We start from the raw sequence: 27,228 nt of genomic DNA, 5'->3' as shown, positions 1-27,228 counted from the left end.
GCTGCTGACCGAAACTCAGCAAATGGTGGCCTGGACAAAAGGTTTCCTGTCGCAGACAGGAGATAGTGGATTGTAGCAGGGAGGAATCAAAGAAACCAGACACTGCCTGGGGAGCACAAGGCTGCCCCTTGCATAATCCGGCCAAACCGGTTCTGGGGCATCCCAGCCCCAGTCTCAGCGCAGCCTGGATCAAAGGAAAGGGGTGTTACCACCCCCTTCCTGGGTCCCACCCATAGGAGGGGACCTAGCAGGATGTCCAGCCCACCAGATTCGAATAAGAGTGGGAGCAGTGCCAATGCAACTCAGATCATCCTGAAGAAACATAAGAAACGAATTCTGGACTCTTCGACATTCTACTCAACATAGAAGACTAAAGAATCTCCCTTGTGGTCAAGGAGTGACCACCCTGTGCATACAGGCACCATCCAGCCCTCGACCCTTGCTTTGTTGCAGTTCCTGCCGAAACTCAAGCAACAGAGATTGACGAGATCAAGCTTGCCTGCCTTCTCCCAGCCCGATCCACAGTCCCCTGCAGAGTTGAGACCCGTGGAGGCAACCAGAAGCGTGGGGCACGCCATCTTGAAAAGGCCACAAGACGCTGACCGTGCAGCCCACGAGTGACGCTCGAAGCTGTACACAGGGGTTTGAGAAGCCCCCACCCCGAGCTACACTTGCACCAAATCTACCCCCTCCACACTTGACGAGTGCTGCATGGGGCCCTTCTGCTTGTGTTGGCTTGACACATTGGCCCAGTCACTTGCCAGCTGGCTTGTAGCCCCTGTGCCGACGAAAACTTAAATACGACTTGCTTTTCTGTTTGCTCCAGATCTGCTTCCGCTCCTGTGAAAAGGAGCCCCCACTCTGACCCTCCTGGTTCAAGTGAGAAGCAATCTCCCGGTTCCGCGTGGATTGCTTTTGCCAAGTGCTGTTTGCTGCAATCTTGAAGCCGATGGTGCTGACGGCGAGAACCTGCGTGGGACAGATCGTGACCTGCTCCTGGACGTCGCAGATGCCCCAGAGCCCACGTGACAGCGGAGAGAAGCCTCTGGACAACCATCTGATTGCGCCCGACATTGACTGGTTCCGTCCTAGTTCCACCCTGGTCACTGCTGAGTGACCCAGACTCTGTCCCCTCTGCTTTCAGATACATCTCGACTTCGATCCGCCCTTGGATCACACCGGACACTTCTGCTTCCCATCGCCTGCAGCTTCTTCAGCTCCAAGCACCAAGAGCCTGCGTATCAAAACCCGACGCCACTTCGACCCTGTGTACCCACTTACTGTGGGTGAGGTAACATTGCAACGCTGGTGTTCCTACACTGGTCCACACCTCTAGGGTCTGTGTCTTAAGTTTTGTTCCTCTAGGTTCAGCGGAAGTATCTTTAAACTCACTTTGGGTAACTTTTACGCACCATTGACATTGCATTGGTGCAAGCCGCACTTTCCATGCTGCACCCGAATTCCGTGGGCTACTCCCGACTTCAGCATTGCTAGTCCTGACTGCTCCCAGCGATTCTCTAGGCCCTAGGCCTAACCATTGTTCGATTGGTATCTCTTATACCATTTTTTTAGTAAATGGTTTGAGTGGCCACCGGCCCTCATCCAAAATTGTGCAACTTTGTATGTTATACTGTGCTTTTGATTTAACGCTTGTGCCCCTTTGCTCATAAAGAGTACTGGGGATTAATTTAGAAATAAACACATATATTTTTATAATATATACTTATGTGGTGTCCTTTCATTTGGTATTACAAGATTGTATGTGGTAAAACAGCTCGCTTAACACGACCTCTTAAGTTAAGCCTTTAAGGCTGCTTAGTCCATGCTACCACTAGGATAGCTTGTCTAACAAGGTTGACTTAAAACCAGACATATTTGGGGTTTGTTTGGACTGATACCAAGTGGTTCCAGAATTGGAACTGTCTCCTCACCCACGCACACAAAGCCCTCTACGACCCGAATGCCTCAACATGCGACTATCCTTCTACACCCCCTCCCGCCAACTACGATCGTCCAATCAAGCCCTCGCCACAATTCCGCGCATCCACAGATCCACCATGGGGGGAAGGTCTTTCTCCTACTTGACGGCCAAAACCTGGAATTCTCTCCCCACCCACCTCCGCCTTACACAGAACCACCTTTCATTCAGAAAGCAACTAAAAACTTGGATATTCGATAAGTAAAGCACCTCCCTCCCTCAAGCGCCTTGAGACCCTATGGGTGAGTAGTGCTCTATACAAATTTTGGAACTTGAACTTGAACCACATGACTCCACATGATACATGACGACACATGATAAATCATGACACATGACACCACATGACACATGATAACACATGACACCACATGACTCCACATGATACATGACAACACATGACACAGGACACCACATGACACATGATGACACATGACACAGGACACCACAAGACACATGATGACACATGATGACACATGTTGACACGTGACTCCACATGACACCACATGATACCACATGACACCTGATGACACATGATGACACCACATGACACCACATGACACATGATGACACATGACACATGATGATACATGACACCACATGACACCACATGACACATGACACCACATAACACCACATGACAAATCATGACGCTACATGACATAATATGAGGTGACACATGAAACCACATGCCATTACATGACAAAACATGACACCACATGACACATGATGACTCATGACATATGCCAACACATTATGACACATTACACCGCATGAACCCACATGACAAAACTTGACACATGACACCACATAATACTTGACACCACATGACAACACATGACACTTGATGGCACATGACACCACTTGACACATGACACCAAGTGACACATGACACCACATGACACCACATGACTCATGATGACACATGATGATACATGATGACACATGACCCATGATGACCCATGATGACCCATGATGACCCATGATGACACATGATGACACATGATGACACACAATGACACATGACACATGATGACACATGACACATGATGACATATGATGATGCATGACACCACATGATACTTGACACCACATGACAATACATGACACATAACACCACATGGCACCACATGACATATGACACATGACACATGACACCATATGACACCACATGACACAAGACATCACATGACATATGGCACATGCCACTACATGACAACACATGACACCACATGCCAACACATGACAGCACATGACACATGACAACATGACACATGAATACCACCACATGACACTAGACACCACATGAAACATGACACATAATGACACATGACACCACATTGCACATGATGATACATGACCGTCGCACTCTCTCTCATGGCCTAAGCACCCGCTTTACTTTACAGGTATCTCCTGGCACCACAGAATTGCACAATTGTAACGCAGACATTCAGAATTGCGCCCGAATCTGGTAAGATTCCCTCCTGCGCCCACCCAACCATACCCTTTGGAAATCGACCCTCCAAATTCTAATGATGTCCTCCCTTTATTCGCAGGGTCGCTCTGCCTCACTAGGCATTTGGCCATCACGCTCGCTGCATGAACTATCCCGGTGAGCCTCCCCCATCTCCATCCACCCCCACTGCGCTGTGAAAATTTACACTTTTGCCGAATATCAAGTGGATTGTCCTATGTCACAGCATGCTCATTTAGTATATCCATCCTCCCCCCACTGCCCCGTGAAATTGACACTTTCGCCGAATATCGATTGGATTGTCCTATATCACAGCATGCTCATTTAGTATACTTAGTGCACTCCGGTCTCATCTAAATGCGCCGCCCGCACAACCGGCTCTTCCTTAGTCTAGGATTCTTTACATAGGTAATCACTTCCCGGGCAAGCCTCATTGTACCTATGTAGAACCAAGTACATTTCTCCCCTTCCTTCCGACGTTTTCTGTTCACTCTGAAATGACTATTCATTATCACGACCCCCTGTACAGAGCTGGAATTGAGTAGCTTTCTCTACTCCTACAGGAACCCACTGATCACCTCCACATTGATCCACCTGATGCCACACACACCTCGTTGTGCGTTTTAAATCATAGATAGGTTCACCTTCACTCAGTCACCATTACAATAGGAAAATTTGTTATGTACATGTCCACCACTAAATGTATGTTGCCTTCTCTCTCCTCCCTTCCTTAGGCACTAGAGGCTTACAACCATAAGGCATTTATTAAATGTCCTGATGATGGTCTCCATGATTAAGTAGTAGGACCAAAACGCCGTCGACCTGTTGTGCACCTTATACAAAAACTTGATCCATATGTTATTTATATGTAATGGTGCGTGCCTGATATTTCTGTACATACAATTTTTACAGAAACTGCTGCTTTTGCCTTAACAAGCCCTGTTTTGTCTTCTGTCAAGCTTCTGTACTGATCCGTGTTTGGGTACAGGCTTGTGCCCCAAACTGGTGATTTGTTGATGGTATTCCTTTTGTATAAAACTTTCAATTGAGTAAAAAATTGAAGATCCTCGTCCGGCTGGACATGTCGCTCCAAATATAGAATTGATTTTGTCTATATTCATTGTCTCACATATATTTCCTATGCATGGAACCGTTGTTTTTTTACAAAAAAAACACATGACACATGACGACACATAACACCACATGAAATGTGATTGCACATGACAACACATGACACAACACCAAATAACACCACTTGACACATGACACCACATGTCACTAAATGACAAATGACTGACACCAAATGATGACACATGACACCACATGACACCACATGACACCACATGACACCACATGACACATGACAACACATGACACCACATGAAACTACATGACACCACATGACACCACATGATACATGACGACACATGGCGACACATGGCGACACATGGTGACACATGGCGACACATGACAACACATTGCGACACATGACACATGACACCACATGACCCATATGACAACACATGACAACACATAACACATGACACCACATGACACATGACAGCACATGACACCACATGACACATGACACCACATGACACATGATAAAACATGACACCACATGACTACATGACACAACATGACCCACATGACCAACATGACACATGATGACACATGACAACACATGACACCACATGACCCACATGACATGATGACGCATGACAACACATGACACCAGATGACCCACATGATGACACATAACACCACATGACAAATTACACCACATGACAACACATGATGATACATGACGACACATGACGACACATGACGACACATGACACATGATGACACATGATGACACATGATACCACATGACACATGATGACACATGATGACACATGATGACACATGACACCATATGACACCACATGACACCACATGACACCACATGATGACACATGATGACACATGATGACACATGATGACACATGACACCACATGACACATGATTGCACATGACACCACATGACAACACATGATGATACATGATGACACATGACAACACATGACACCACATGACACATGATGACACATGACACCACATGACACATGATGACACATGATGACACATGACACCACATGACGACACATGACACCACATGACACCACATAACACCACATGACCCACATGACACATGATGACACATGACACCACATGACACATTAAACCACATGACACCACATGACGACACATGACAACACATGACGACACATGACAACACCTGACGACACATGACACATGATGACACATGACACCACATGACACATGATGACACATGATGACACATGATGACACATGACACCACATGACAACACATGATGACACATGATAACACATGACACCACATGCCATCACATGACACATGACACCACATGACACCACATGACACATGATGACACATGACGACACATGACACCACATGATGACACATGACACCACATGACACCACATGACACCACATGGCACCACATGATGACACATGATGACACATAACGACACATGACGACACATGACACACGATGACACATGACACCACATGACACCACATGATACCACATGACACCACATGACACATGATGACACATGACACCACATGATACCACATAACACCACATGGCATCACATGATGACACATGATGACACATGACAACACATGACGACACATGACACACGATGACACATGACACCACATGACATCACATGATACCACATGACACCACATGACACATGATGACACATGATGACACATGACACCACATGCCAACACATGATGACACATGATGACACATGACGACACATGATGACACATGACACCACATGTCAAATGACACCACATGATGACACATGATGATACATGACAACACATGATGACACATGACACCACATGACACATGATGACACATGACACCACATGACACATGATGACACATGATGACACATGATGACACATGATGACACATGATGACACATAACACCACATGACCCACATGACACCACATGACACATGAAACCACATGACGACACATGACAACACATGACAACACATGATGATACATGATGACACATGACACCACATGATGACACATGACACCACATGACACATGATGACACATGATGACAAATGACAACACATGACACATGAAACCACATGACAACACATGACAACACATGACGACACATGATGATACATGATGACACATGACACCACATGACCCACATGACCCACAAGACACATGATGACACATGATGACAAATGATGACACATGACACCACATGACTCCACATGATACATGACAACACATGGCAACATATGATGACACATGATGATGCATGGCACATGACACATGGCACATGGCACATGACCACATGACACATGACACATGACACATGATGACACATGACACCACATGACACTTGACACATGATGGCACATGACACCACATGACTCCACATGATACATGACAACACATGGCAACATATGATGACACATGATGACGCATGGCACATGACACCACATGACACATGACACCACATGACAACAAATGACACCACATGATGACACATGATGACACATGACGACTCATGACACATGATGACACATGATGACACATGACAACACATGACACACAATGACACATGACACCACATGACACCACATGATACCACATGACACCACATGACACATGATGACACATGATGACACATGATGACATATGACGACACATGACACCTCATGACCCACATGACACATGATGACACATGACACCACATGACCCACATGACCCACATGACACATGATGACACATGACAAGACATGACACCACATGACCCACATGACACATTACAACTAATGACATGACATGGACACATGACCCACATGATGACACATGACAACACATGACACCACATGACCAACATGACACATGATGATGCATGACAACACATGACATGACGTGGACACATGACACATGACCCACATGATGACACATGACACCACATGCTGAAACATGATGACACATGACAACACATGATGACACATGACACCACATGACAAATGACACCACATGACGACACATGATGATACATGATGACACATGATGACACATGATAATACATGACACATGACGACACATGACACCACATGACACATGATGACACATGACACCACATGACAACACCTGACGACACATGACGACACATGATGACACATGACGACACATGACACATGATGACACATGACACCACATGACACATGATGACACATGACACCACATGACACATGATGACACATGACACAATATGACACTTGACACATGACACCACATGACTCCACATGATACATGACAACACACGGCAACATATGATGACACATGATGACGCATGGCACATGACACCACATGACACAACATGACACCACATGACACTTGATGGCACATGACACCACTTGACACATGACACCACATGACACCACATGACTCTACATGACACCGCATGACTGTAGGAGAGTAGGGTCTGCTATCCTATGGTCACCCCAATTTTTTGCTTTTTGCTTCACTGGTTTTCGACTTACTGAGGCTGTGGGCCTGCTAATCAGACCCCCAGCCTGCTGTTCTCTCTCTAAATTTATAATACATGTGGTATAGGTACATACCACAATTGGAAATAGACTCCTTGTCAGCCCCTGTACTATGCACCATAGGTGCTCAGGGCATACGTGCCACCAAGTCCTACCAGGGGCTGAAGCATAGCTTTTGCCACGCCTGGCTGGTTCTTAAATTGACACAACTGGCTGATCACTCAGCTGGGGCAAGTGGGTGTACTCACCCCTTGCTTAGATATAGTATACCTATATCTAAACCTATATCTGGACACATATAAACCTGTGAGTCACTCCTATGGAAGGCCTCATCAATCCTGGAGGCAGAGTGCGTGGTTTTATGTAAGATGGAGCTCTGGCATGAGCTGAGCCTGTCTGCAGCTGTCGGGAACAACTCCCTAAGCTGATCCGGGATAATGCCATACCATATACTCTTAAGCGCCTTATAATCCTCGCGGTTATATAGCAACTTTGGTTTGGCTTTATCAAAACATGTTGTGTAAGGTGTCATACGAATTGGAATACTACCCCCTTGCCAGTCCTGGCGACGGGGGTAGCATTCCACCCTTCTAGAGGGATAAGACATGTTACTTTACTGAAACGCGGTTGATTTAAAATGAACCTCAGATCCACAAAATGGATGCCTCTGCCACAGACACGGGTCTGGCCTCCTGCTGCTGACCGAAACTCAGCAAATGGTGGCCTGGACAAAAGGTTTCCTGTCGCAGACAGGAGATAGTGGATTGTAGCCGGGAGGTATCAAAGAAACCAGACACTGCCTGGGGAGCACAAGGCTGCCCCTTGCATAATCCGGCCAAACCGGTTCTAGGGCATCCCAGCCCCAGTCTCAGCGCGGCCTGGATCAAAGGAAAGAGGTGTAACCACCCCCTTCCTGGGTCCCACCCGTAGGAGGGGACCTAGCAGGATGTCCAGCCCACCAGATTCGAATAAGAGTGGGAGCAGTGCCAATGCAACTCAGATCATCCTGAAGAAACATAAGAAACGAATTCTGGACCCTTCGACATTCTACTCAACATAGAAGACTGAAGAATCTCCCTTGTGGTCAAGGAGTGACCACCCTGTGCATACAGGCACCATCCAGCCCTCGACCCTTGCTTTGTTGCAGTTCCTGCCGAAACTCAAGCAATAGAGATCGACGAGATCAAGCTTGCCTGCCTTCTCCCTGCCCGATCCACAGTCCCTGCAGAGCTGAGACCAGTGGAGGCGACCGGAAGCGTGGGGCACGCCATCTTGAAAAGGCCACGAGACGCTGACCGTGCAGCCCACGAGTGATCCTCGAAGCTGTGCACCGGGGTTTGAGAAGCCCCAACCCCGAGCTACACTTGCACCAAAGCTACCCCCTCCACACTTGACGAGTGCTGCGTGGGGCCCTTCTGCTTGTGGCGGCTCGACGCGTTGGCCCGGTCACTTGCCAGCTGGCTTGTGGCCCCTGTGCCGACGAAACTTGAAATACGACTTGCTTTTCTGGTTGCTCCAGATCTGCACCAGCTCCTGTGAAAAGGAGCCCCCACTCTGACCATCCTGGTTCGAGTGATAAGCAATCTCCCGGTTCCGCGTGGATTGCTTTTGCCAAGTGCTGTTTGCTGCAATCTTGAAGCCGACGGTGCTGACGGCGAGAGCCTACGTGGGACAGATCGTGACCTGCTCCTGGACATCGCAGATGCCCCAGAGCCCACGTGACAGCGGAGAGAAGCATATCGACAACCACCTGATTGCGCCCGACATTGCCTGGTTCCGTCCTGGTTCCACCCTGGTCACTGCTGAGTGACCCAGACTCTGTCCCCTCTGCTTTCAGGTACTTTTCTACTTCGATCCACCCTTGGATCGCACTGGTACACACCTCTAGGGTCTGTGTCTAAAGTTTTGTTCCTCTAGGTTCAGCGGAAGTATCTTTTAATTCACTTTATCTAACTTTTACGCACCATTGACATTGCATTGGTGCGAGCCGCACTTTCCGTGCTGCACCAGTCTCCTGTGGGCTACTCCCGACTTCAGCATTGCTAGTCCTGACTGCTCCCAGCGAATCTCTAGGCCCTAGGCCTAACCACTGTTCGATAAGTGTTCCTTATACCATTTTTTTAGTATATGGTCTGAGTGGCCACCCGCCCTCATCCATAATTGTGCAACTTTATATGTTTTACTGTGCTTTTGATTTAACGCTTGTGCCCCTTTCCTCATAAAGAGTACTGGGGAGTAATTTAGAAATAAATACATATATTTTTACAATATATACTTGTGTGGTGTCCTTTCATTTGATTACAGGATTGTATGTGGTAAAACAGCTCGCTTAACACGACCTCTTAAGTTAAGCCTTTAAGGCTGCTTAGTCCATGCTACCACTAGGATAGCTTGTCTAACAAGGTTGACTTACAACCAGACATCTTTGGGGCTTGTTTGGACTGATACCCAGTGGTTCCAGAATTGAAAACAATACATATCAGGCCAACTTCTCACAGTCAACCTTAGACCAGCTATCCTAGTAGTGTGGATACGAGCAGTCTTCGGGCTAAACTCTAGAGGGCATGTTAAGCCAGCTGTTATACCATCACATACCCCTTGAACACCAAGTGAAAGGACACCACACAAGTGTTATGAAAATAAACAGTTTATTTATTAGAATCACAACAGCTCTGTACTCTTTATGAGGACAGGGTACTAAGCACAGAACAAAACTCTTATGAAAATACTTCAAGTGCACAATTAAAACAAATGCCCGAGGGCACGGAAAGTTCTAGTGGTCTCGGGCGGACCCGATAAGGCAAGTCAGAAGCGAGGGACTCAGGACCCTTAAGTAAGGAGGCTATGCAGGCACCAAAATGCCGAAGTTACCTAGCCACGAGGGAAGCGGCTGCACAAGTCTTACAGGCCTCGGGGGTCTTCGCTGACGAGCCAGGAGCCGGAAGAAAAGGAGTTGCTGGCCGGCGACCAGTGATGAATAGTTCGTAGAGATCCAAGCCAGGATCAGTGATCGTTGATACCTGAAATCAGACGGGACCAAGTTCGTACTACTAGCCAGTAGTCAGAGGGTACCAGGAAGGCACCGGATGGCCGTCACCTCGACTAGGTAAGTGGGCGACGCTAGGCTCTGCAGTCTCACGGACCAGGGGGCGTTTGTCGGCGACCAGGATGGAGGTGCGAGCTGTCCCACGAAGGTTGATGCTGTCGGCGTCGCTGGGCCCAGGATTGGGGCAACAAGCCTTGGCAGATTTCAGGGCCACGTGGTGGGCCTAAAATGGTGTCTTGAGTGGACCAGGAGGGTCCGGGGTGCTCCTCTTAAAGAAGGGAGCAAAGGCTAGTCTGGAGCAACCAGACCAGCAGCGTTGGTTGTCGGATGTCGTCAAGGAAGGGCACAAGCCATCGGCTAGTGACCAGACAACGTGCTGAGCAGCGAGCAGGAGGGCCCCACGCAGATCGTGGAGATGCTGAGAGACTGCACTTCGGTGCTGAAGCTGCTCAGGGTCGGGGCTTCTCGGACCCCAGAGTACTCACCAGAGAATTCCTTCGGTGGTCGTGCTGGTTAAGAAAGCGTGCAGGTTTTGATGATGGCCGGTCCCTCGAGGTCTCGTCGCACCCACAGATCTCAGCTGAGCTGACGATGTGGGTAGAGGTCAGAGGTGCCAGGGAAGCCGGTTCTCGTCGAGCTGGGCAGTCGGATTCCTGAGGAAGGACTTGCAGCAAACCGCAGAGTTCTTAGATGGTGCCCGCTGGTGAAGGGTGACTACTCCTTAGCCACAAGGGAGAAATCTTGCGAAGAGTCTCGAATGTCCTTTCGTAGAAAGTAGTTCTTGATTCAAAGATGATCTCATTTGGAAGGGTCCCGCTCCGGCCTTTATCCTAAAGAAAGGGGTGGGTACATGACTAGGTCCTGCCCTAAGGGTGGGACCAGGAAGGGGGGTAGTTACACCCCTCCCCCCTGCCGGACTTTCCCCAGGTCAGGGGCTGCGCGCCCCTGGAACTGGTTCTAACCGGCAGATGCGTAGTGAGCACCGGGGTGCCACTCCGCAGTCACCTTCTCGAAAAGCCCTACCTACCCAGAATACACAAACCCTGTCTGGGACGGTGCGAACACCGCCCTGGACAGGAAACCCTTTTCCAAACTCTCCTCGCTGGAAGGACTCCCAGCAGCAGGAGGTCAGACTCATGTCTGTGTTGGCAGCATCCATTTTGTGGAGCTGAGGCTTTAGTTAACTTTAACCGGGGTTCACAGTTACATACATGTTGTGTCCCTCTAGAAGGGTGGAATGCTAACCTCGTCGTCAGAATTGGTGAGGGGGCAGCATCCCGATTCGTATGACACCTTACTCGACATGTCTTGATAACGCTATACCGAAGTTACCGATATGATACGCGTTATCATGGAACAGCCATTGGGTCTTGGTTCCGGAAGCTGCAACCGGGCTCGGCTCGTGCCAGAGCCCAATTCACACGGGTCCATGCACTCTGCCTTCAGGATTGTCAATGCCTGCCATAGGAGTGACTGATAGGAACCCGGGTGTCCATTGTGAGGTTAGATATAGGGATACTATACCTAAAGCAACGAGCGAGTACGCTACGTTGCCCCAGCTATCGTGCAGCCAGTTGTGTCAGATTTAGATGGCCATCCAGGGGTGGCATAATATATGCTTCAGCCCCTGGTAGGCCCTGGGTACACCGATGCCCTGAGTTACAGGGTCTGACAAGGTGGCCCAGTTCCAATTGGGTAATGCACCTAAGGTACACGCATCAATTTAATGAGAGAACAGCTAGGCTGTGGGTCTGATTAGCAGGCCCACAGCCCGAGAAAGTCGTAAACCAGTGAAACAAAAGCAAAAAGTCCGGGTGATCATAGGATTGCAGACCCTACTCTCCTAGACCACACACACCTCGTTGTGCGTTTTAAATCATAGATAGGTTCACCTTCATTCAGTCACCATTACAATAGGAAAATTTATTATGTACATGTCCACCACTAAATGTATGTATGCCTTCTCTCTCCTCCCTTCCTTAGGCACTAGAGGCTTACAACCATAAGGCATTTATTAAATGTCCTGATGATGGTCTCCATGATTAAGTAGTAGGACCAAAACGCCGTCGACCTGTTGTGCACCTTATACAAAAACTTGATCCATATGTTATTTATATGTAATGGTGCGTGCCTGATATTTCTGTACATACAATTTTTACAGAAACTGCTGCTTTTGCCTTAACAAGCCCTGTTTTGTCTTCTGTCAACCTTCTGTACTGATCTGTGTTTGGGTACAGGCTTGTGCCCCAAACTGGTGATTTGTTGATGGTATTCCTTTTGTATAAAACTTTCAATTGAGTAAAAAATTGAAGCTCCTCGTCTGGCTGGACATGTCGCTCCAAATATAGAATTGATTTTGTCTATATTCATTGTCTCACATATATGTCCTATGCATGGGACCGTTGTTTTTTTACAAAAAAAACACATGACACATGACGACACATAACACCACATGAAATGTGATAACACATGACAACACATGACAGAACACCACATAACACAACTTGACACATGACACCACATGTCACTACATGACAAATGACTGACACCACATGATGACACATGACACCACATGACACCACATGACACCACATGACACATGATGACACATGACAACACATGACAACACATGACAACACATGACACCACTTGATGCATGATGACTACAACACATGTTGACACACCACATAACATATGACACCACATGACACATGACACATGACCCCAAATGACAGATGATGACACATGAAAACAAATGATGACACATGACACCACATGACAACAAATGATGACACATGACACCACATGACACCACATGACACCACATGACACATGAGACATGACACCAAAAGACACATGATACCTGACACCACATGACTCATGAGACATGACACCACAAGACCCATGATACGGACACCACATGACACCACATGACATGACACCACATAATATGACACCACATGATACCACATGACACCACATGACCCATGACACCACATAACACATGACACCACATAACACATGACACCACATGACTACACAACACCATATGACACCACAAGACAGATGACACCACATGACACCACATGACACATGAGATATGACTCCACAAGACACATGACACCACGTGACACTACATGACACCACATGACAACACATGACACATGATGACACATGACAAAACATGACACCACATGACCCCACATGATGACACATGACACCACATGACACCACGTGACACATGACACCACATGACACCACATGACGACACATGACGGCACATGGCGACAAATGGAGACACATGGCGACACATGACACATGATGACACATGACACCACATGACCCACATGACGACACATGATGACACATGACACATGACACATGACACCACATGACACCACATGACACATGACACCACATGACACATGATAACACATGACACCACATGACTACATGACACCACATGACCCACATGACCCACATGACACATGATGACACATGACAACACATGACACCACATGACCCGTTCCTCTGCCCCCCCCCCTGGTTCTGAGTCCCTGAGGGGGTTCCTGGGGGCATTTGATTGTTTCAGGGCCGCGGAGGCTCCACCGTGTGGGGCCTATTTGTTTGAGAGCCACAAGGCTTCCAGGGGCATTTTGGCACCACGAGTCCCCAGAGAAGGGACGCCATCATACCTGGGGCATTGATTTGTTTATTAGGAGCCAGAGAGGCTCCGGGGCAAACCTTGTGTTTGAGCCCCCCGAGCAGGGCTCCTACGTTGTTCAGTGGCATTTCCTCGAGCCCACGAGGCTCCCTTCCCGCAGTGTTTCACAAGCCATGAGAGGCTCCTGAAGGGCTCCAACGTTTTGGGTGCAGTGTTCCTGAGGGGCTAGTGAGGGCCCCTGTCGCAGATTTCTTTTCCAGCTGCCCTGAAATTAGTGCGCAGCTGCACCGTTTATGTTTCTTTCTTAAAGGGGCATGTTCTAGACTTAGGAGTGGGCGCACTCCTTTCCCTACCCTGGCCTTCCAGCTGCGCAGCACTTAGTGCCAGCTGCAGCGTTTAGGCCCCCTGTTCTGTCCCTCAGCTGCCCAGCACTTTGTGGGCAGCTGCCACGTTTAGGCCCTGACATTTGGACACAGGGACTGCCACAGGTGGTGGCTAATGTGGATTTTGCGCTATTGTGGTTTCCACACCTTTGAATGTATTGTTGATGCATCATGTGTTTTCCTTCCTTTACACCTCTGAATTGGTAGTTTATTCATCATATGGGTTGTTGCTTTTACTCCTCTGAATGTATTGTGATGCATCATGAGTTTCCCTCCTTAGACCCCCACAGGTTTAGCGATACTTAGGTGGTTTCCTTCTTGCTAGTACAGGTGGTGCTAGCAGAGCCCAGGTTCCCTAGTGTAATCTCCTAAGGTAGTGAGGGTTGCATAGGTGGTGCTCACGTGGTACCAGTAGTGACTGGTTATATGTTATTTTTGTGCTACAGTTTTACATTCTATGTGCTATGTTCTAAATTCTAGGCCTACACGTATTGTATTCTAAGTTCTAAAAGTGCTGATTCCTGACAATGGTCCAGGTGGCCCTGTCTTGTACATATCCCTTGTAAATTCTGCCCGTGCCTGTTGGCACATTGTAAAGTGTGTGTTTTTATCTAATGTGTTTTTGTGTAATACAAAGGCTATTTTTATATATAACCTTGTGTGGAGTTTCCTTTGTGGTGGGCCTTGGGTGTGGTTGCTGGGATGCGTGCGCAAATACTTAACTCATATTGCCTCCAAGTTTAGCCTTGCTGCTCGCGCCACGTTACCTAGAGGGTGAGCAGGGGTTATCTTGGCGTGTAACTCCCTTGTCCTGACTTAGGAGTGGTGGTCTCTGACTGACTTTGGCGCAAGCCCTTGCCAGCCAGGGATCCCATTTCTAACACACATGATGACACATGATGACACATGACACATGATGACACATGACACCACATGATACCACATGACACCACATGGCACCACATGATGACACATGACGACACATGATGACACATGACACACGATGACACATGACACCACATGACACCACATGATACCACATGACACCACATGACACATGATGACACATGATGACACATGATGACACATGATGACACATGACACCACATGACTCACATGACACATGATGACACATGACGACACATGACACATGACACCACATGATACCACATGACACCACATGGCACCACATGATGACACATGACAACACATGATGACTGTTGGACTTGGCCCTTAAGGCAGGTTCACCCCTAATCTTTTTGAATTTAACCTGTGATCTGTGTGGATGATTTTCTGGTCTGTGCGCACTTTTTCTCTGTGTCCCAGAGTAAAGTGCGTGCATGTAGTTAGGCTGGCCTGCTCTCCCATAGGGATGCATGGGGAATGTCTGTGTCCTTAGTAGTTCTTGATGCGTGGGGAGTGCATGCCTGAATTTGGTATGTGTGAGTTCGTGGGAATGAATGATTCACAATGGTATATGTGGCATGTGTGTGTCATGTGTAGAAATGCCATTTCTAGGACTTGGCATATTACTGTAAAATATGCCTGCAGTGTGATTGGCTGGAGCTGGCTGGTGAGCCTGGCGCAAGGAAGGCTGGATGGGTCTGCCCGGTGGTGAGTGTGAGATTAGCATGCTTGATGGCTTGGGAGGAGTGCCCCTGGTCCCTGATGGGCCTGGACTTTCCCCAGACAATGCTGGCTCCACCCCCTGTAGTGCGGCTGATGTCCCTAGCCCTGCCAGTGAATAGAGAGGGTGGTTGAGGTAAACAGAGTACTTCAAAACCAGCTGCGACTGGTTTTCCCCCACCCTGCACCCTGAGACAAAGGGACTTTGCTGTATCAGAAGGGGCTGTGTCCCCATACAATTTGTCCTGTCTTTGGTTTTCTTCCAGGATCCTGCCAGAGGAGGCTGTTGCTGCTGCTGGGGCCAAGAGGACCACCACTTGGCTGTCTCCCTGCCTGGAGACCCAGTGTGCTGGCTCTGGCCCTGCTTTGCCCCTCTGCCTGCCTCCAGACCCTGCTGGAGCTTTGCTGTGCCTGGAGGCGCCCTGACTTTGATTTATAGTGCTAGGCACACTTTATTTTCCTTGGAGTGCTGAGCGCGCTTCCCTTGGCGCTTGAGAGCGCTGTGCCTCGACCTTCAGCGCTTGGGAGCGCTTTATTTGCATTGCCAGTGCCCACCCGGCATTAGAGCCGATTTCGCCGATCTTCGGCGTAGCGAGTGCCACCTCGCTTTATTTTTCATTTGAGAGCCGGTGCCCACCCGGCATTGCCCTGTTGTGCTTATTGTGATTACGAGCCGGTACCCACCCGGCATTGCCAAGAAATCACCGCCGCAGCCCGGGAGCACTGGAATCCGTTGCCGGGCCGCTGCCTTCCGCGACCCGGAAGTCCCGCCTCCTGACCCCCAGGGCCGCACTGCCATTGGCGGCCCCGGCGGAAGTCAGGCGGCGTGCAGCAAGACAAGGCCAGGCGGGAGGCAAAGGAAGCAGCCTACCGCGTCTCACCGAGGCTCCCGAGTGGAGGGGAGCCCGCCCGCGGTCCCAGCCGAGCCGCCGAGGAGCCGTCCTGCCACCCAGAGACCCGGTGAGTGCCTGCAGAGGAGAGGGGCGTCGGGACACATTGTCGGTGTCCGCCCCTCCCCCGTAGCGCGATCTTGCGTGCACTGCTGTATGAAGCCCGAGGGCTTCAGGGGGCATTTTTCTTGGATGCTGAGTCCCCCGTGAGGGACTCCAACGCCCCCCCCATTTGTGCTATGAGAGTCACGAGGCTCTGAGGGGCCATTCTGTTCTTTGAGCCTGAGAGAGGCTCCACCAGCCCGCATTGGTTCTCTTCGAGCCCCGAGAGGCTCCAGAGCTCATAGTTGTTGCCGAGCCACAAGGCTCCTGCCCACATCATTTAGAGCCCTGAGAGAGGCTCTGGGGGCATATTACCCTGAGAGCGCTGAAGCTCTACATTTGCACATTTGCTTTGCGAGCCCTGAGAGGCTCTAGGGGGACACAGGCAGCTAGTTGGTTGTAGCCCCGAGGCTCCCACACTGTGTCTCCCCACCTTGTTCTTGAGCCTTCCTGGCTCCAACGTTTGCTCAGCTCAGAATTACAACTGTCCAGCACTTAGTGGACAGTTGCTATGTTTAGGCTTGTGGTTTGTGCTGCCTGCGCAGACCTCCCTGACACTGAGACTCAGGGCATTCCGCCCCTTACGAGGCCAGTTTGCCTGAGGGACATTGTGAGTGTTGTGCTATGTGCACCCCGCGCATTGTAATTTGTTGCTATGTGATTCTTGCGCAAAATGTTCTAATCTGCACCTCTGTGTTTATTATCTCATGTGCAATTGTTGACGTTCCACTTTATGTTTATCCCCTTTGCTAAGAGTGACCTGCATAGAGGATTGTTGATGTCCCATTTTATGTTTATCCACTTTGCTAAGAGTGACCTGCATAGAGGATTGTTGATGTCCCATTTTATGTTTAGGTTTCCTTCCCTTTGCTAAGAGTGAATTGCTTAGGTGTTGGTATTCCTTCCTTAGGTCCTGATGATAAGGTCCTAGTTACCTGCGTGATTTCCTAGAGTGTTTTAGGGTTACATAGGAGGTCTTTACTCTGTTCCAGTGATTACTGGATGTGTATTGCATTTACAATTTTGGTGCTAATCATTCTAATGTTTATGTCCTAAGTGTGTACCTACCAGTATTACTTTCTAAACAAGTGCCTACCCCTGACAGTGGTCCATGTGGCCCTGTCCTGTACATAATTCCCCTTGTAAATTTTTGCCCGTGCCCCTGGCACATTGTAAAGTTTGTGTGTTATCTAAGGTGTTTTGTTTATTATAATACAAAGGCTATTTTTTATATATATCCTTGTGTGGAGTTTTCCTTTGTGGTGGGCCTTGGGTGTTGTTGCTGGGGTGTGTGCGCAAATACTTAACTCATACCGCCTCCAAGTTTAGCCTAGACTGCTCACGCCACGTTACCTAGAGGGTGAGCGGGGGTTACCTTGGTGTGTGACTCCCTTGCCCTGACTTTAGAAATGGTGATCCCTGACTGACCTCGACGCGAGTCTTGGCCAGCCAGGGTCCCGTTTCTAACAATGACACATGGCACATGATGACACATGACACCACATGACACCACATGATACCACATGACACCACATGATGACACATGATGACACATGATGACACATGATGACACATGACACCTCATGACCCACATGACACTTGATGGCACATGACACCACTTGACACTTGATGGCACTTGGCGACACATGGCGACACATGACGACACATGACGACACATGACGACACATGACACATGATGACACATGACAACACATGACACAAGATGACACATGACACCACATGACCCACATGACCCACATGAAACATGATGACACATGACAACACTTGACACCACATGACCCACATGACACATGATGACACATGACACCACATGAAAAATGACACCACATGACAACACATGATGATACATGACGACACATGATGACACATGATACTATATGACACATGACTACACATGACACCACATGACACATGATGACACATGACACCACATGACGACACATGATGACACATGACAACACATGACACCACATGACACATGATGACACATGACACCACATGACACATGATGACACATGATGACACATGATGACACATGATGACACATGACACCACATGACACTTGACACACGATGACACATGACACCACATGACTCCACATGATACATGACAACACATGGCAACATATGATGACAAATGATGACGCATGGCACATGACACCACATGACACATGGCACCACATGACACCACATGACACCACATGACGACACATGATGACACATGACACATGATGACACATGACACCACATGATACCACATGACACCACATGGCACCACATGATGACACATCATGACACATGACGACACATGACACACGATGACACATGACACCACATGACACCACATGATACCACATGACACCACATGACACCACATGACACATGATGACACATGATGACACATGATGACACATGACACCTCATGACCCACATGACACATCATGACACATGATGACACATGACACCACATGACCTACATGACACATGACGACACATGACACCACATGACCCACATGACACATGATGACGCATAACAACACGACATGATGTGGACACATGACACATGACCCACATGATGACACATGACACCACATGCCAACACATGATGACACATGATGACACATGACGACACATGATGACACATGACACCACATGACAAATGACACCACATGATGACACATGATGATACATGACAACACATGATGACACATGACACCACATGACACATGATGACACATGACACCACATGACACATGATGACACATGATGACAAATGACAATACATGACACATGAAACCACATGACGACACATGACAACACATGACAACACATGACGACACATGATGATACATGATGACACATGACACCACATGACCCACATGACCCACAAGACACATGATGACACATGATGACACCTGACACCACATGACTCCACATGATACATGACAACACATGGCAACATATGATGACACATGATGATGCATGGCACATGACACATGGCACATGGCACATGACCACATGACACATGACACATGACACATGATGACACATGACACCACATGACACTTGACACATGATGGCACATGACACCACATGACTCCACATGATACATGACAACACATGGCAACATATGATGACACATGATGACGCATGGCACATGACACCACATGACACATGACACCACATGACACCACATGACAACAAATGACACCACATGATGACACATGATGACACATGACGACTCATGACACATAATGACACATGATGACACATGACACCACATGACACCACATGATACCACATGACACCACATGACACATGATGACACATGATGACACATGATGACATATGACGACACATGACACCTCATGACCCACATGACACATGATGACACATGATGACACATGACACCACATGACACATGACAACACATGACACCACATGACCCACATGACACATGACAACCAATGACATGACGTGGACACATGACACATGACCCACATGATGACACATGACAACACATGACACCACATGACCAACATGACATATGATGCATGACAACACATGACGTGGACACATGACACATGACCCACATGATGACACATGACACCACATGCTGAAACATGATGACACATGACAACACATGATGACACATGACACCACATGACAAATGACACCACATGACGACACATGATGATACATGATGACACATGATGACACATGATAATACATGACACATGACGACACATGACACCACATGACACATGATGACACATGACACCACATGACAACACATGATGACACATGACGACACATGATGACATATGACACCACATGACACATGATGACACATGACACCACATGACACATGATGACACATGACACAACATGACACTTGACACATGACACCACATGACTCCACATGATACATGAAAACACACGGCAACATATGATGACACATGATGACGCATGGCACATGACACCACATGACACAACATGACACCACTTGACACTTGATGGCACATGACACCACTTGACACATGACACCCCATGACACCACATGACTCTACATGACACCGCATGACTGTAGGAGAGTAGGGTCTGCTATCCTATGGTCACCCCAATTTTTTGCTTTTTGCTTCACTGGTTTTCGACTTACTGAGGCTGTGAGCCTGCTAATCAGACCCCCAGCCTGCTGTTCTCTCTCTAAATTTATAATACATGTGGTATAGGTACATACCACAATTGGAAATGGACTCCTTGTCAGGCCCTGTACTATGCACCATAGGTGCTCAGGGCATAGGTGCCACCAAGTTCTACCAGGGGCTGAAGCATACCTTTTGTCACCCCTGGCTGGTTCTTAAATTGACACAACTGGCTGATCACTCAGCTGGGGCAAGTGGGTGTACTCACCCCTTGCTTAGATATAGTATACCTATATCTAAACCTATATCTGGACACATATAAACCTGTGAGTCACTCCTATGGAAGGCCTCATCAATCCTGGAGGCAGAGTGCGTGGTTTTATGTAAGATGGAGCTCTGGCATGAGCTGAGCCTGTCTGCAGCTGTCGGGAACAACTCCCTAAGCTGATCCGGGATAATGCCATACAATATACTCTTAAGCGCCTTATAATCCACGCGGTTATATAGCAACTTTGGTTTGGCTTTATCAAAACATGTCGTGTAAGGTGGCATACGAATTGGAATACTACCCCCTCGCCAGTCCTGGCGACGGGGGTAGCATTCCACCCTTCTAGAGGGATAAGACATGTTACTTTACTGAAACGCGGTTGATTTAAAATGAGCCTCAGATCCACAAAATGGATGCCTCTGCCACAGACACGGGTCTGGCCTCCTGCTGCTGACCGAAACTCAGCAAATGGTGGCCTGGACAAAAGGTTTCCTGTCGCAGACAGGAGATAGTGGATTGTAGCAGGGAGGAATCAAAGAAACCAGACACTGCCTGGGGAGCACAAGGCTGCCCCTTGCATAATCCGGCCAAACCGGTTCTGGGGCATCCCAGCCCCAGTCTCAGCGCAGCCTGGATCAAAGGAAAGGGGTGTTACCACCCCCTTCCTGGGTCCCACCCATAGGAGGGGACCTAGCAGGATGTCCAGCCCACCAGATTCGAATAAGAGTGGGAGCAGTGCCAATGCAACTCAGATCATCCTGAAGAAACATAAGAAACGAATTCTGGACTCTTCGACATTCTACTCAACATAGAAGACTAAAGAATCTCCCTTGTGGTCAAGGAGTGACCACCCTGTGCATACAGGCACCATCCAGCCCTCGACCCTTGCTTTGTTGCAGTTCCTGCCGAAACTCAAGCAACAGAGATTGACGAGATCAAGCTTGCCTGCCTTCTCCCAGCCCGATCCACAGTCCCCTGCAGAGTTGAGACCCGTGGAGGCAACCAGAAGCGTGGGGCACGCCATCTTGAAAAGGCCACAAGACGCTGACTGTGCAGCCCACGAGTGACGCTCGAAGCTGTACACAGGGGTTTGAGAAGCCCCCACCCCGAGCTACACTTGCACCAAATCTACCCCCTCCACACTTGACGAGTGCTGCATGGGGCCCTTCTGCTTGTGTTGGCTTGACGCATTGGCCCAGTCACTTGCCAGCTGGCTTGTAGCCCCTGTGCCGACGAAAACTTAAATACGACTTGCTTTTCTGTTTGCTCCAGATCTGCTTCCGCTCCTGTGAAAAGGAGCCCCCACTCTGACCCTCCTGGTTCAAGTGAGAAGCAATCTCCCGGTTCCGCATGGATTGCTTTTGCCAAGTGCTGTTTGCTGTAATCTTGAAGCCGATGGTGCTGACGGCGAGAACCTGCGTTGGACAGATCGTGACCTGCTCCTGGACGTCGCAGATGCCCCAGAGCCCACGTGACAGCGGAGAAAAGCCTCTGGACAACCATCTGATTGCGCCCGACATTGACTGGTTCCGTCCTGGTTCCACCCTGGTCACTGCTGAGTGACCCAGACTCTGTCCCCTCTGCTTTCAGATACATCTCGACTTCGATCCGCCCTTGGATCACACCGGACACTTCTGCTTCCCATCGCCTGCAGCTTCTTCAGCTCCAAGCACCAAGAACCTGCGTGACAGAACCCGACGCCACTTCGACCCTGTGTACCCACTTACTGTGGGTGAGGTAACATTGCAACGCTGGTGTTCCTACACTGGTCCACACCTCTAGGGTCTGTGTCTTAAGTTTTGTTCCTCTAGGTTCAGCGGAAGTATCTTTAAACTCACTTTGGGTAACTTTTACGCACCATTGACATTGCATTGGTGCAAGCCGCACTTTCCATGCTGCACCCGAATTCCGTGGGCTACTCCCGACTTCAGCATTGCTAGTCCTGACTGCTCCCAGCGATTCTCTAGGCCCTAGGCCTAACCATTGTTCGATTGGTATCTCTTATACCATTTTTTTAGTAAATGGTTTGAGTGGCCACCGGCCCTCATCCAAAATTGTGCAACTTTGTATGTTATACTGTGCTTTTGATTTAACGCTTGTGCCCCTTTGCTCATAAAGAGTACTGGGGATTAATTTAGAAATAAACACATATATTTTTATAATATATACTTATGTGGTGTCCTTTCATTTGGTATTACAAGATTGTATGTGGTAAAACAGCTCGCTTAACACGACCTCTTAAGTTAAGCCTTTAAGGCTGCTTAGTCCATGCTACCACTAGGATAGCTTGTCTAACAAGGTTGACTTAAAACCAGACATATTTGGGGTTTGTTTGGACTGATACCAAGTGGTTCCAGAATTGGAACTGTCTCCTCACCCACGCACACAAAGCCCTCTACGACCCGAATGCCTCAACATGCGACTATCCTTCTACACCCCCTCCCGCCAACTACGATCGTCCAATCAAGCCCTCGCCACAATTCCGCGCATCCACAGATCCACCATGGGGGGAAGGTCTTTCTCCTACTTGACGGCCAAAACCTGGAATTCTCTCCCCACCCACCTCCGCCTTACACAGAACCACCTCTCATTCAGAAAGCAACTAAAAACTTGGATATTCGATAAGTAAAGCACCTCCCTCCCTCAAGCGCCTTGAGACCCTATGGGTGAGTAGTGCTCTATACAAATTTTGGAACTTGAACTTGAACCACATGACTCCACATGATACATGACGACACATGATAAATCATGACACATGACACCACATGACACATGATAACACATGACACCACATGACTCCACATGATACATGACAACACATGACACAGGACACCACATGACACATGATGACACATGACACAGGACACCACAAGACACATGATGACACATGATGACACATGTTGACACGTGACTCCACATGACACCACATGATACCACATGACACCTGATGACACATGATGACACCACATGACACCACATGACACATGATGACACATGACACATGATGATACATGACACCACATGACACCACATGACACATGACACCACATAACACCACATGACAAATCATGACGCTACATGACATAATATGAGGTGACACATGAAACCACATGCCATTACATGACAAAACATGACACCACATGACACATGATGACTCATGACATATGCCAACACATTATGACACATTACACCGCATGAACCCACATGACAAAACTTGACACATGACACCACATAATACTTGACACCACATGACAACACATGACACTTGATGGCACATGACACCACTTGACACATGACACCAAGTGACACATGACACCACATGACACCACATGACTCATGATGACACATGATGATACATGATGACACATGACCCATGATGACCCATGATGACCCATGATGACCCATGATGACACATGATGACACATGATGACACACAATGACACATGACACATGATGACACATGACACATGATGACATATGATGATGCATGACACCACATGATACTTGACACCACATGACAATACATGACACATAACACCACATGGCACCACATGACATATGACACATGACACATGACACCATATGACACCACATGACACAAGACATCACATGACATATCGCACATGCCACTACATGACAACACATGACACCACATGCCAACACATGACAGCACATGACACATGACAACATGACACATGAATACCACCACATGACACTAGACACCACATGAAACATGACACATAATGACACATGACACCACATTGCACATGATGATACATGACCGTCGCACTCTCTCTCATGGCCTAAGCACCCGCTTTACTTTACAGGTATCTCCTGGCACCACAGAATTGCACAATTGTAACGCAGACATTCAGAATTGCGCCCGAATCTGGTAAGATTCCCTCCTGCGCCCACCCAACCATACCCTTTGGAAATCGACCCTCCAAATTCTAACGATGTCCTCCCTTTATTCGCAGGGTCGCTCTGCCTCACTAGGCATTTGGCCATCACGCTCGCTGCATGAACTATCCCGGTGAGCCTCCCCCATCTCCATCCACCCCCACTGCGCTGTGAAAATTTACACTTTTGCCGAATATCAAGTGGATTGTCCTATGTCACAGCATGCTCATTTAGTATATCCATCCTCCCCCCACTGCCCCGTGAAATTGACACTTTCGCCGAATATCGATTGGATTGTCCTATATCACAGCATGCTCATTTAGTATACTTAGTGCACTCTGGTCTCATCTAAATGCGCCGCCCGCACAACCGGCTCTTCCTTAGTCTAGGATTCTTTACATAGGTAATCACTTCCCGGGCAAGCCTCATTGTACCTATGTAGAACCAAGTACATTTCTCCCCTTCCTTCCGACGTTTTCTGTTCACTCTGAAATGACTATTCATTATCACGACCCCCTGTACAGAGCTGGAATTGAGTAGCTTTCTCTACTCCTACAGGAACCCACTGATCACCTCCACATTGATCCACCTGATGCCACACACACCTCGTTGTGCGTTTTAAATCATAGATAGGTTCACCTTCACTCAGTCACCATTACAATAGGAAAATTTGTTATGTACATGTCCACCACTAAATGTATGTTGCCTTCTCTCTCCTCCCTTCCTTAGGCACTAGAGGCTTACAACCATAAGGCATTTATTAAATGTCCTGATGATGGTCTCCATGATTAAGTAGTAGGACCAAAACGCCGTCGACCTGTTGTGCACCTTATACAAAAACTTGATCCATATGTTATTTATATGTAATGGTGCGTGCCTGATATTTCTGTACATACAATTTTTACAGAAACTGCTGCTTTTGCCTTAACAAGCCCTGTTTTGTCTTCTGTCAAGCTTCTGTACTGATCCGTGTTTGGGTACAGGCTTGTGCCCCAAACTGGTGATTTGTTGATGGTATTCCTTTTGTATAAAACTTTCAATTGAGTAAAAAATTTAAGATCCTCGTCCGGCTGGACATGTCGCTCCAAATATAGAATT

Source organism: Lissotriton vulgaris, chromosome 2_2, assembly GCF_964263255.1.
Source record: "Lissotriton vulgaris chromosome 2_2, aLisVul1.2, whole genome shotgun sequence".
NCBI classification, from domain to species: domain Eukaryota; kingdom Metazoa; phylum Chordata; class Amphibia; order Caudata; family Salamandridae; genus Lissotriton; species Lissotriton vulgaris.
Note: the sequence above shows the minus strand (reverse complement) of the source record.